This window comes from Nicotiana tomentosiformis, chromosome 1 (genome assembly GCF_000390325.3).
Source record: "Nicotiana tomentosiformis chromosome 1, ASM39032v3, whole genome shotgun sequence".
Classification (NCBI taxonomy): domain Eukaryota; kingdom Viridiplantae; phylum Streptophyta; class Magnoliopsida; order Solanales; family Solanaceae; genus Nicotiana; species Nicotiana tomentosiformis.
The window spans coordinates 60,029,765-60,044,033 of NC_090812.1; positions in this window are offsets into that span (position 1 = coordinate 60,029,765).

Genomic DNA, 14,269 nt, shown 5'->3' on the forward strand with positions numbered 1-14,269 from the left:
AAGTCAACTCAATTGAGTTTTAAAGCTCTAATTCATATTTTAATCCATTTTTCACACAAAAACTTTTCAGAAAATTTTACGGACTGCGCACGCAAGTCGATGAATGATAAATAGTACATTTCGAGGTCTTAGAGCACATAATTAATTATTAAATTTAAAGAAGACATTTTGGGTCATCACATTCTCCACCTCTAAAACAAACGTTCGTCCTCGAACGGAGTTAGAAAAAGTACCTGAGTTGGTGAATAAGTGTGGATAACGGCTGCGTATATCATGCTCGGTCTCCCAAGTCGCCTCCTTGACCGGATGACCTCTCCACTGAACCTTCACGGAAGCAATGTTCTTTGACCTCAGCCTTCGAACCTGCCTATCTAAAATAGCCATTGGTTCCTCAACATAAGATAGATCTTTGTCCAACTGAACCGAACTGAAGTCTAACACATGAGACGGATCGCCGTGATATTTCTGAAGCATAAAAACATGGAATATCGGATGAACTGCAGAGAGACTAGGTGGTAGCGCAAGTTTGTAAGCCACCTCTCCATCTCATTCAAGAATCTCAAAAGGCCCAATATACCTAGGGCTCAACTTGCCCTTCTTCCCAAACCTCATCAAACCCTTCATAGGCGAAACCCGGAGCAATACTCGCTCACCAACCATGAATGCAATATCATGAACTTTTCGATCCACATAACTCTTCTGTCCGGATTGGGCTGTACGAAGTCGATCCTGAATCAACTTAATCTTATCCAAGGCATCCTGAACCAAGTATGTACCCAATAGTCTAGCCTCTCCCGGTTCGAACCAACCCACTGGAGACCGGCACCGCCTACCATACAAAGCCTCATACGGAGCCATCTGAATGCTTGACTGGTAATTGTTGTTGTAAGCAAACTCCGCAAGTGGTAAGAACTGATCCCAAGCACCCCCAAAATCTATCACACACGCACGAAGCATATCCTCCAGTATCTGAATAGTGCGTTCGGACTGCCCGTCCGTCTGAGGGTGAAATGTTGTACTCAACTCTACCCGACTACCCAACTCATGCTGTACTACCCTCCAAAACCGTGAGGTAAACTGTGTACCCTGATCAGATATGATAGATACTGGTACACCGTGAAGTTTGACAATATCGCGAATATATACCTGAGCTAGCTGCTCTGAAGAGTAAGTAGTAATCACAGGAATGAAATGAGCTGATTTGGTCAGCCTATCCACAATCACCCAAACTGCATCAAACTTCTGCTGAGTCCGTGGGATCCCAACAACGAAATCCATAGTGATCCGTTCCCATTTCCATTCTGGAATCTCTAACTTCTGAAGTAATCCACCCGGTCGCTGATGCTCATATTTCACCTGTTGACAATTTAGACACCAAAATGCATACCCTACTATGTCTTTCTTTATCCGCCTCCACCAATAGTGTTGTCTCAAGTCCTGATACATCTTTGCAGCACCCCGGATGAATGGAGTACCGCGAACTGTGAGCCTCCTCGAGAATCAACTCACGCAAACCATCCACATTAGGCATACATAGCCTGCCATGCATCCGTAATACATTGTCATCTCCAATAGTGACTTCCTTAGCATCACCGTGCTGAACTGTATCCTTAAGGACAAGCAGATGTGGGTCATCATACTGACGTTCCCTGATACGATCATAAAGAGAAGACTGAGAAACCACGCAAGCCAAAACTCGACTCGGCTCGGAAACATCCAGTCTAACAAATTGGTTGGCCAAGGCCTGAACATCCAAGGCTAAAGGCCTATCTGCTACCGGTAAATATGCTAAGCTGCCCAAACTCTCCGCCTTACGACTCAAGGCATCGGCCACCACATTGTCCTTCCCAGGATGATAGAGAATAGTGATATCATAATCCTTAAGCAACTCCAACCATCTCCATTGCCGGAAATTAAGATCCTTCTGTTTAAACAGATGTTGTAGACTCCAGTGATCGGTGTAGATCTCATAATGGACACCGTACAAATAATGCCGCCAAATTTTTAAGGCATGAATAATAGCTGCTAAGTCCAGGTCATGTACAGGATAATTCTTCTCATGCACCTTTAACTGTCTGGACGTGTAAGCAATCACCCTACCGTCTTGCATCAACACTGTGCCGAGACCAATACGCGATGCGTCACAATACACAATATAAGATCTTATACCTGTAGGTAATACCAATATTGGGGCTGTAGTCAAAGCTGTCTTGAGATTTTGAAAGCTCTCCTCACATTCTTCGGTCCACCTGAACGGAGCACCCTTCTGGGTCAATTTGGTCATAGATGCAGTAATAGAAGAGAAACCCTTTACAAATCGGCGATAATACCCAGCCAAACCAAGGAAACTCTGGATTTCCGTAACTGAGGACGGTCTGGACCAACTCTGCACTGCTTCAATCTTCTTTGGATCTACCTTGATCCCCTCGCACGAAACTATATGACCCAAAAATCCCACTGAATCAAGCCAGAATTCACACTTTGAAAATTTTGCATATAACTTCCTTTCTCTCAAAATCTGAAGCACAATCCTCAGGTGTTGTTCATGATCTTCTCCACTCCGGGAATACACCAGAATGTCGTCAATAAACACAATGACGAAGGAATTAAGATAGGGCTGAAATTCACTTTTCATTAAGTGCATAAATGCTGCTGGGGCGTTGGTCAGCCCAAAAGACATCACAAGGAACTCGTAATGACCGTACCGAGTCCTAAAAGCAGTCTTCGGGATATTTGGCTCCCGAATCTTCAATTGATGATAGCCTGAACGTAATTCGATCTTAGAGAATACTCTAGGACCCTGAAGCTGATCAAATAGGTCATTAATATGTGGCAATGGATACTTGTTCTTCACGGTAACCTTGGTCAGCTGGCGGTAATCAATACACATCCGCATAGAACCATCCTTCTTCTTTACAAATAAGACAGGAGCACCCCAAGGCGATACACTGGTCCAAATGAAACCCTTATCAAGCAACTCCTGTAACTATTCTTTTAATTTTTTTAACTCTGATGGGGCTATATGGTATGGTGGAATAGAAATGGGCTGAGTGCCCGGTAACAAATCAATGCCAAAGTCAACATCCCTTTCAGGTGGCATACCCGAAAGATCCGCTGGAAATACATCAGGAAAATCCCTTACTACAGGAACTGACTCTACAATAGAAATATCAATACTAACATCTCTCACATAGGCCAGATACGCATCACATCCCTTCTCAACCATTCGTTGAGCTTTAAGAAATGAAACAACCCTGCTAGGAACATGATCCGAGGTACCTCTCCACTCTAGCCACGGTATACCTGGCATAGCCAACGTCACCGTCTTGGCGTAACAATCAAGAATAGCGTGATAGGGCGATAACCAGTCCATGCCCAAAATAATATCGAAATCCACCATACTGAGCAATAATAAATCAGCTCTAGTCTCAAAACCACTGATAACAATTAAACACGACTGATATAAACGGTCCACAATAATAGATTTACCCACGGGTGTAGATACATAAATAGAAGAACTCAAGGAATCACGTGATACACTCAAATATGGGGCAAAATAAGATGACACATAAGAATAAGTGGAGCCTGGATAAAATAAGACTGACGCATCTCTATGACATATCGGAATAATACCTATGATAACAGAATCGGATGCAACAACATCTGTCCTAGCAGGAAGGGCATAATATCTGGCCTGGCCTCCCCCTCTAGGGCGACCTCTATCTACCCGACCTCCACCTCTAGCTGGATGTGCAGGTGGAGTGGCAACTGGTGCAGTAATCATGGCCTGAGAAGCCCGAGGACCCTATGGAATAAGTGGGGCCTGAGAAATCCGTGGAGGTGCACCCCTCCTAAGTCTGGGGCAATCCCTCATGATATGATGAGTGTCACCACACTCAAAACAAGCCCTCGGAGGATGTGGCTGCTGGGACTAGCTTGGGCCTGATCGACTAGACTATCCGCTGAAAGCACCCCGTGCAGGAGGTACAGAAGACACTGGTGGTGCATAATATGGAACCTGAGGTCTGGGAGTAGTCGAAATACCCCTGGAAGATAGAAGTGCTGAATGAATAGGACGTCTCACATAACCTCTACCATGACGGGCTGCAACTGGGGCACGAGAATTATTATATGTGCCAGAATCCAGGGGTCTCTTAGCTTCCCTCTCTTCCCTCTCCCTAGTCCGCATACCTTCCAATCTCCTAGCAATTGACACCATTTGTTGGTATGTGATATCCATCTCTAGCTCTCAGGCCATACTGTATCTGATATTAGAGTGAAGACCCTCAATAAATCTGTGAACCCACTCTCGAACAGTAGCAACTAAGGCTGGTGCATGCCTAGCCAAATCACTGAATCAGACCGCATACTCTGACACGGTCATAGAACCCTAGCGCAACTGCTCAAACTCTGTGCGCCATGCATCCCTAAGACTCTGAGGAACATACTCCCTTAAGAACATATCCGAAAATTTTGTTCAAGTGAATGAAGATGCCTCAGCGGGACTATCCAACTCATATGCCCGCCACCACTGTTAGGCTGCTCCTCTAAGATGGAATGTCGTGAAAGAAACCCCACTTGAATCCACAATACCCATAGTATGAAGGATACGGTGACATTCCTCTAGAAAACCCTGAGCATCCTCTGAAGCTAAACCGCTGAAAGTGGGAGGGTGGTACTTCTTATACCTCTCGAGCCTGAGCTGTTCCCCCTCTAAAACTGTTGTCCTAATCTCAGGTTGAACTAGGACAACTGGCTGCACTGGTATAACCTCTGGGGCATGATCAACTTGGGCCCGTGGTTCTGGAGTACGGGCGGCGGGAGTCTGTGCTCCTCCCCCGGCCTGAGATGTGGCAGAAGCAAGTGGAATTAACCTTCCCTGAGCTAGAGTGCCAAATATGCTCAAAACCTGGGCAAGAATCTCCTGAAGTGCAGGAGTAGTAGCAGGCATCTCAGGGGCCTGTTCTCCAACTGGAGCTACTGGTGGCTCTGGTGCAGCAGCTCGTGCAAGTACTCTGGCTGCACTACGTGGTCTTCCTCGGCCTCTGCCTCGACCCCGGCCTCTTGCGGCTCTAACAGGGGGCGCGGGTATCTAATCATCAGATCCAGTTGTGCGTGTCCTCTCCATCTGTGAGAGAATAGAAAGACAATTGTTTAGAACTTTGAAATCAACAAAGGCGCACGATAAGGAATCAAGGAAGTGAATATTTCCTAACAGTTCCATAGCCTCTCGAAGATAAGTACAGACGTCTCCGTACAGATCCGCAAGACTCTACCAAACCTGCTTGTGACTCATAACACCTATGAACCTAGTGCTCTGATACCAACTTATCACAACCCCAAATTCCCTCCGTAGGAGGTCGTGATGGCACCTAGTCTCTAAGACTAGGTAAGCCTATCAATGCGGAATAATCATAAATATTTGAAATAAATAAACTACAATTCAAATAATTACAACTCCTAAAACCCGGTAGAAATAAGTCACAAGCTTCTAAAAAATTTATTCTCAATGTTTCTATGTATCAAGGTCTAAAGAAAAATAAGAAAGAACCATAAAATGATAGAAGGGGACTCTGGAGTCTGCGGACGCTGGCAGATATACCTCGAAGTCTCCGTGCGCAGGTAACTCACTGACGTCTAGACCGGTAAGATGTACCTAGATCTGCACAAAAAGATGTGCAGAAGCGTAGTATGAGTACACCACAGCGGTACCCAATAAGTGCCAAGCCTAACCTCGGTAGAGTAGTGACGAGGTCAAGTCAGGCCCTACTGGAGAATAGATAATGAAATGGAAAAATGTTTAAACAATTTAATAAGATAAAATGACTATGAAAATGAATCAAATAGTATGTCACATTTAATGACACCAAATAATTGCAAATAATATCTCGTGGAATCAAAACAGAATTTCTTTCAACTTTATGAAAATCATAACAATTAATCGAAGGCAACTATGGCCATAAATCAATATCAACAAGGGCACTACCGAGGTACCGCCTTGTAGTCCCAAATCATAAATAAATTCACAATATCTCATTTCCTTATCTCACCGCGGGAGCCTTCACAATTTATTTTAAAGAAAATATTTTTTTCCGAAATAGCATCCCGCATTTTAGCCATCCTTATCACACTGCATGACATCTAGTAGTTCCCCCTACTAGCCACGCGTATCAATCCACCCTTATCTCACCGCATGCGTTTCAATACCCAGATCTTATACTACCGCATGCGCATTAATATCACAATATATCACAATTAGCACCTCAAGTGCCCAAATATTTCAAATTGCCAAAATAATTCAATGATATTTTCCACAATAAAGAGCTCATGGCTCCATCACAATGAGTACAAAAAATCTTACAAAAATATTCAAGAATAAATAATTTAGACAAATAATATTTCAAATCTTTAATACGTTGCTTCAATACCAAACTTAAAAATGTCGAATACTTCGTATTAATAATATTTAATTTAAAGAAAATCAATTTCATGTAATGCACAGAATAAAAGAAATCAAATTTCAACCAAATAGGTAAAATAATTAGCAAGAAAAGGTCAAGCAAATTTAAAGTATATAAATCAAATCAATGATGGAGAATATAACAAGATTTAATAAATTAATTAATATGCAACAGTGATCTTCACAATTTAAAAATATAATCATTCACATTTAGTCCGTGTACACACTCGTCACCTCGTGTATACTACTTTCATCACATTACAATTAATACCAATCCTAGAAAAAATTTTCACCACACAAGGTTAGACAAGTCACTTACCTTGACTTGCTCCAATTTAACTAAGTAGTATGTTTTTTTCTCGATTTTTCGATTCCGATCGACTCGTATCTAGTCATAATTAATTCAATACAGTCAACAAAAATTATAGAATTAATTTTATAATAAAATACTATATTTTTCAATAAAAATCCGAAATTAACTCAAAAATGGCCCGTGGGGCCCACGTCTCGGAATCCGGCGAAAGATACAAAATATGAACGTCCATTCAACCACGAGTCTAACCATACTAATTTCACCAAAATCTGACATCAACTTGACCTCCAAATCTCAAATTCTCAGTTTGAAATTCCTAGGCCCAAATCTTCTAATTTCACCTCAAAAACATATAATCTATTCTAAATATTCAATGATAATCCAATATAATTGACTAACAATGATCACATGTGACTTACCTCAAAATTTTCCGTGAATTCTCGCTCAAAAATCGCCTTACCCGCTTTTGGAAATGTCAAAAATGACAAAAATTTCTCGGACCGTTCTGTTTTGTACACTGTCCAGTGCTTTCGCACCTGCGGTCCCGCATCTGCGGTGAAACGCTGCATCTGCGGAAATTAGTCAGCCTCGCTGCCTTCGCATATGCGAGCCTTGGACCGCATCTGCGCCTTCGCAGGTGCAGAAAGTTCCATCGCACATGCGCGCCTGCCCGCACCTACGCCCTTCCTCACGCTTCTGCGCAAGTGCTCCTGCGAGACAAGAGTCGCATGTGCGACATCGCACCTGCGGCCAATTTCTCGTAGGTGCGATTATACCAGAAGACATAAATTTTCCCAAATATCTACTAAGTCTGAATTTGATCCGTTAACCATCTGAAACTCAGCCGAGGCCCTCGGAACCTCAACCAAATATACCAAAAGTCCTAAAACATCATACGAACTTAGTCGGGCCTTCAAATCACATCCAACAACACTAAAACACGAATCACACATAGATTCAAGCCTAATGAACTTTAAAATTTTTAATTTCTACAATTGACTCCGGAACCTATCAAATCACGTCTGATTTACCTCGAATTTTGCGCACAAGTCATAAATGACATAAAGGAGGTACTCAAATTTTTAGAATCGAATTTCGACCCCGATATCAAAAAGTCAACCCCTCAGTCAAACTTCCCAAAAATTTAATTTTCGGCATTTAAGCCTAATTCTACTACGGACTTCCAAATAAAATTTCGATCATGCTCCTAAGTCCAAAATCACCATGCGGAGCTGTTGGAATCATCATAATTCTATTCCGGGGTCATTTGCACATAATTCGACATACGGTCACTATTTGAACTTAAACTTTTAATTTTTTATCAAAATTTTATATCTCGGGCTAGGGACCTCGGAATTTGATTCCGGACATACGCCCAAGTCTCAATTCACGATACGGACCTACCAGAACTGTCAAAACACTGATCCGAGTCCGTTTTCTCAAAATGTTGGCCAAAGTCAACGCAGTTGAGTTTTAAAGCTCTAATTCATATTTTAATCCATTTTTCACACAAAAAACTTTCTAGAATATTTTACGGATTGCGCACGCAAGTCGAGAAATGATAAATAGTGCTTTTCGAGGTCTTAGAACACAGAATTAATTATTAAATTTAAAGATGACATTTTGGGTCATCACAATACATGTAGTTGCATTACGCTCTTAACATTAACTAACACAAGGAATAGATATGCCACAAGCCCATGAGGTTGAAAAAAGAAGTTGAACTCTTGTGAGGTTATTATCATTTTGACAGCTTAACCCTTACCAATAGTTGATCCTAAATGAGAGGACTAGAGATACGACAAACTTGTCTTTTAAAACAATATGCTCATGATATGTGCCAAAATCTGAAAGCATCTAATTTCAACCTTTCACGAGTGAAACCACATAGCTAGAAAATCTTAATATTGGGGTGAAATCATGTATTGGTTAGAGAGAATGAACACTTTGGTATGAGCTAGACATGTTTCTACCAATACAACTCTCAAGTTGCGATACCAGGCCACTTCATGGGCAACAACAATACTAGGAACAAAGGGAGTTACTCACTGAGGCATGATCTAGGTGGACATGAAAGTCATACTGAGATGGACGAACAAAAAGATCTTCATGTAACGAATTTGCGAAAATCTCAAATTTCCCAGAATCTTTATGCGGACAAGTGACCCCTTTCAATTGAAAGGTACATATATGATAGGTTCTGAGATATGCTCTCATGTTACTAGACAGTGAATAGATTCATGATAATATTCACAAAGGAGTAAAGTGATTGTTCCAACTAAAGGAGCCACATACACTAGAGAGAGAAAGAGTGGCTCAAGAAAGATCTCAACACTAGGTTGCTTTACATTGGATTTGATGCCACATAGGTAAACTTTATGAAGGTGCAGGCATAAGCACAAGTGAGTAGATGTTATCCATTTGAATCAAAAGGTTCTATGAGAAATTAATGAGGTATAGTCCTTTGTTGAGAATTTAGGAAAGCAAGTGGGTAGTATTAGCCTAGGATTATAACTCAATTCAAGGAAAGTATAGAGCTCAATTCCACAAGAGGTTGTAAATAAGAGAATTTGTGATAGATTGACTTCATGAATAATGCGTCCCATTCAAAGAGTAGGTACATGCATTGTTTTGTGATCCAGTATCTTGTTAAGACCATGTTTATGAGAGCTCTTCAATATGGGTGCACATATACAACATGGAAAAATCATGCGGTGTTCATAACGATACAGCAAGGAATGACTTACTTGGTCACTTTAGATTGACAGAGCAGTACCTTACTTGATTCCCATCCACTCCAAAACCACAATATATTTCAAGAGTCATTCAACACATCCACAAGTGGCGTTTCTTACAAATCAAACAATCTGGCTTATTAGTACAAACAACCCTATTTCGTTTCTTAGGTGCCCTTACCACATGATCTGGTGGCACGATAACATTAATATGGACAAGGACACTTCCCTTAGTAACTGGTTCTTTCATTCCCTCCTTGTTGACTCGAACTCGTGGGTTACTCATATGGAAAATGAGACATGACGATGAAATTAGCTTCCTATCTTGAGCTCTATCGCACGATCAGGAGTATCAAATAAGTGAGAAATTCCTAAAAGTCCAAGTAGCCTCCTCATTATAGATGTGGTCGACAACACACTGATAAGAAGGACTCTACTAGATACAGTTCCGAGACATCCTAGGACACTTTAAAACCTTAGGCTCTGATACCAAGTTTGTCACGCCCCAAACTCGGGGAGCGCGACCGACGCTCAATCGAGTGAACCCGGCCGAGCAAGCCTGTTAGATTTCCCTCTACCCAAACTCATCCATGAATAAAGAGAAAATATATCTCATTAATTAAATACTGAGGGGATTTCATCAACAACCCCAATTTTCCATTTCCATTATACAAAAGAGATTCATTTATGATTTTCAAAATATTACAAGTTCATAATTATAATAAAAACATGTTTACCAATACCAGCATTTTTTAGTTCAATTTCCCACATCAAACACCACCCATAACCTGTCTATAGAGCCTCTAAGTACAACAGAAGAGTAGTATAAAACTGCCGGCAACAAGGCCCGGCTATACCTCAAAACAAATGTAAAACTCAAATGACATCAAGCTCAGAATAAAGTAGGCTCACCAAAACCTGCTGAATAGAGAGTGACTGCTAACGAGGACCAAAGTTGTCTGCTGATGAACCACCTGCATCCATTGAAGATGCAGCGCCCCCACAAAAGGGACGTTAATACATATGGAATAGTACTAGTATGTAAAGCTAACTGTCCTCTTTCAAAATAGAATGCCAATATAAGAAAGGGAAAACCATAGAAGCAGCAAGTCACAATCAACAATATCCATATGCCTAGTTAAAACACAACAATATAACATAACTAATACCACCGCTCACAATACCAATTTTCACAATACCAATACCACCGTACTTTTAGCACGGAGTCCGATCAGGACCCGATCGGCTAGGCCATCTCATTAGATACATCAACCACAATCACTCTCAATACCAATACCAATACCACCGTACTATTAACACGGAGTACGATCACGACCCGATCGGCTAGTCCATCTCATTAGAAACATCAATCACAATCACAATTTCAAATATAATTTCCAGCACAATCACCACCATGTATGCAGTATGGTGTCCGATCACGATCCGATCAGCTAGGCTGTCTCACCACGATGCCGTGTGGATCGACATCATCCTTTTCTATCAATTATATCATCCAAGTTAAGGGGAATAATTTCATCATATCAATCTCATCCCAATTAAGGGGAATAATTTTATCACATCAATCTCATTCCAAATAAGGGGAATAATCACAATTCATTCCTATACCGACATGTGTAGTTTCGGGGTTAGGTTATTTCAACCTACCCTTCCTCGGTGACTATCAATACTCCCAAACACATTTTTGATTTTCATATAAAGGAAACAACAATACAAATGCATTTACCTCATAACCTTTCACACCATTTATAACCTCATTGGCATTTTTATCCACTTATAACATCATTATTTTATTGGCTCTCTTGACCATACATATGAGTCTTCATTCATGGCACAATGGTCGTATTTCATATTTCACACTTTCATATATTTCCTTCTCATGGATCATCATCATAAATATCAATAAATAGAATATTCTGGAATTCATAACTTTAGGTTCATTAGTAATGAAAACTTTAAACATAATGGATTTCTTTTCAAGAAATGAAGTAAAATAATTGGTAATCAAAGCACAAGTTAAAATCATAAACGAGTAACACATCATTCATTCTTAACTCATGAATATATAAGAACGCAAAACACATTGAAAATACTCATAAAGCATAGCATTAGTTAAAACAACCATATTGGGACATGACTTGAGTACATAAGCTTTTAGGCAAATCTACTTTTGAAGTAATTTTGGAGCAGTTGAATCAAGGCTCATTTCATAATCTTTCTCACATTATCTCATTTCATTGGCACCTCTAGACACAAGTATAACTTTCATTCTTGGCACGGTGGCCACGCTTTATTTTTTCAACTCACTTCTTTCACTTTCGAGCATCTTTATAGATTATCAACAACAACGCATTTCCAATCAAGACTTTAGGTACACATATGAGCAATTAAGAGTCTTAAGCATATTGATATTTTCTCACACAATTTGGCATCGTAAACTTCATTTAAAACACGACTCAAACACATAGCATTTTATTACACATCATTCTTGAACACATTCCCAAAGGATAACATAATGTGATAGGAACATTCGGAACATGTTTTGAATACATAATTCTTGACACTTTGCCTATTCGAGACAATCAAATTTATTGGGAACAACTCAGAACATAGAATAAAGAACTTGAGACAACCATACTTAAAACTTACGGGAACATCATTGAATTCAATTCTAAGAGAGTAGTTTAGCCAACATACCTCAAATTTATCCCTTAATGATTCTACAATTATCCACTATACTAAGAAACTTCAATCTATAATAACAACATCCAATGGGACCAATATTAGTAACACATTTCATAATTTATGCTATTTAGGCATTTTATCAAACACCTAGTATGCATGAATCTCTACACCTCTTAACCATAGAATTAGTTCATCTAACTACTACCATTTACCAATAATTTATCCTACCATCATTCTTAAACAATTTATAACTTCCAACATCACATACATGACCATCCATCCACACCCAACCAATAAATTTCCATCAAATAATCACCTTTTAATCTCTAAAATAGTTATGTATTTAAATTGTAAACTTATGGCTTCCAATCACCATATGATAAGTTACAATACTTAATTCATACTCATATTCCCAAAATATATCTATACATATAAGACTAAGGGTATAAGATTACCTTTTGGAAGAAATCTTGCAAAACCCTCCTTTGAGTTCTTGAAGAAATTTCTTGAAGATCTATGTAGATTTCATCAATACTAGTGTAGAAATGATGGAATTTCACTCCAAGATAATAGATATGACTTACCTTGAAGAAGAGTGGATTTGGTGGTCTTGAGAGAGTGGAGAAGAGCTCCAAAATTCGTCCAAATGAAATGGGGGAAATGAACCCCGATTATAAGCCCAGATTTCTGAGTTTCGGATGCGGCCTTGGATGTTTCGCATCCCCACTTCACTCATATTTGAAGCTCGGATGCGGACCTTGATGCTATGGCAGCACTTTACTGCCAGCCTTTCTTTCGGACGCGGCCTCAGATGCTTCGCATCCGCAGACTCCTCTGCCAGCCTTTGGTAATTTAGTCATAACTGCTTGTAGGAATGCCCAAATGACAAATGGCTTGAAGCGTTGGAAACTAGACTCAAAGGGATTCCATTTTATAGGTAGATCACCTCCTAAGTATTTATAGTTTGGTAGAAACATATGTTTGAAGTAGTATGTTGTGCGAATTGAGACATCATTTCCACTTAATGTATCCTACTTATTCCACACAAGTTCTTGTCATTCACAAAACTCCTTAGTATGTTTCAATACACCTTAAATATATATTTTCATTTCATAATGATGTGGTTCTATCCCATGGGTCTTCTTTAATACTCGAATACGTTATTCACAAATACCGTTGGCACACTTTAAAATCTTAAATCATTAGAAAAATTTTAACGGGGACTTACATAAATCATACGAAAGGAAACATATTCAATACATTGTAGTTTGCTATTCATGATCGCCACAATATACCTTGTGTCTTGCTAGCGAATATGGTGGAAATAATTTAGTTTCAATAGGAGTAGCATAATAGGTTTGGGAATTAGGATTTTGAGTTTAATTACTTGTTGGCTTGTAACTGTTTCATAGGCCCAAGAAAAAATTTAATAATTTATTATTTCTAAACATAATATATAAATATATTTTTCACATTGTAAATTTATTCGGTACGATTCGGGTTTTTTCGGTTTATTTTTATAAAATAAAAAATCTACCCTAATTATCAGTACGGTTATAGATTTATATAAAAACCTACGATTTTATTAAAATAAATCTAAAATTGATTTGATACGATACAATTTGGTCGATTTAGTCGATTTTTAAATATCTATTAACACCCACTATTGTAATTGTTGATTAACTAACGACAATTCATTTACTCCAAGTACGACTACTACTTGTGACCTACTTCTAATAATGTACTTAATTTGGACTTAAATCTTCCACGTGCAAACTTTTGACTATACACTCTCGGAAACTAAACTACTATTACTCAACTCAATATAATAGTAGAAAAATGAATTTATCGATATTATGGACCGTAAGTAGAAATCAAAAATAAGCTTGCATAATATTAGTATGAAATAAATTTAATTTGGTAAATAATAATTTATTATGGATAAGAGTTACTACTACTTAACTTGTTTAGAATCGAGACATATTAATGTTTTATGAGAGATTAATTCTTTGTCTTCTACTCTCTCTTTTTTCCAATAGAAAAAGTTGGAAAAGGTGA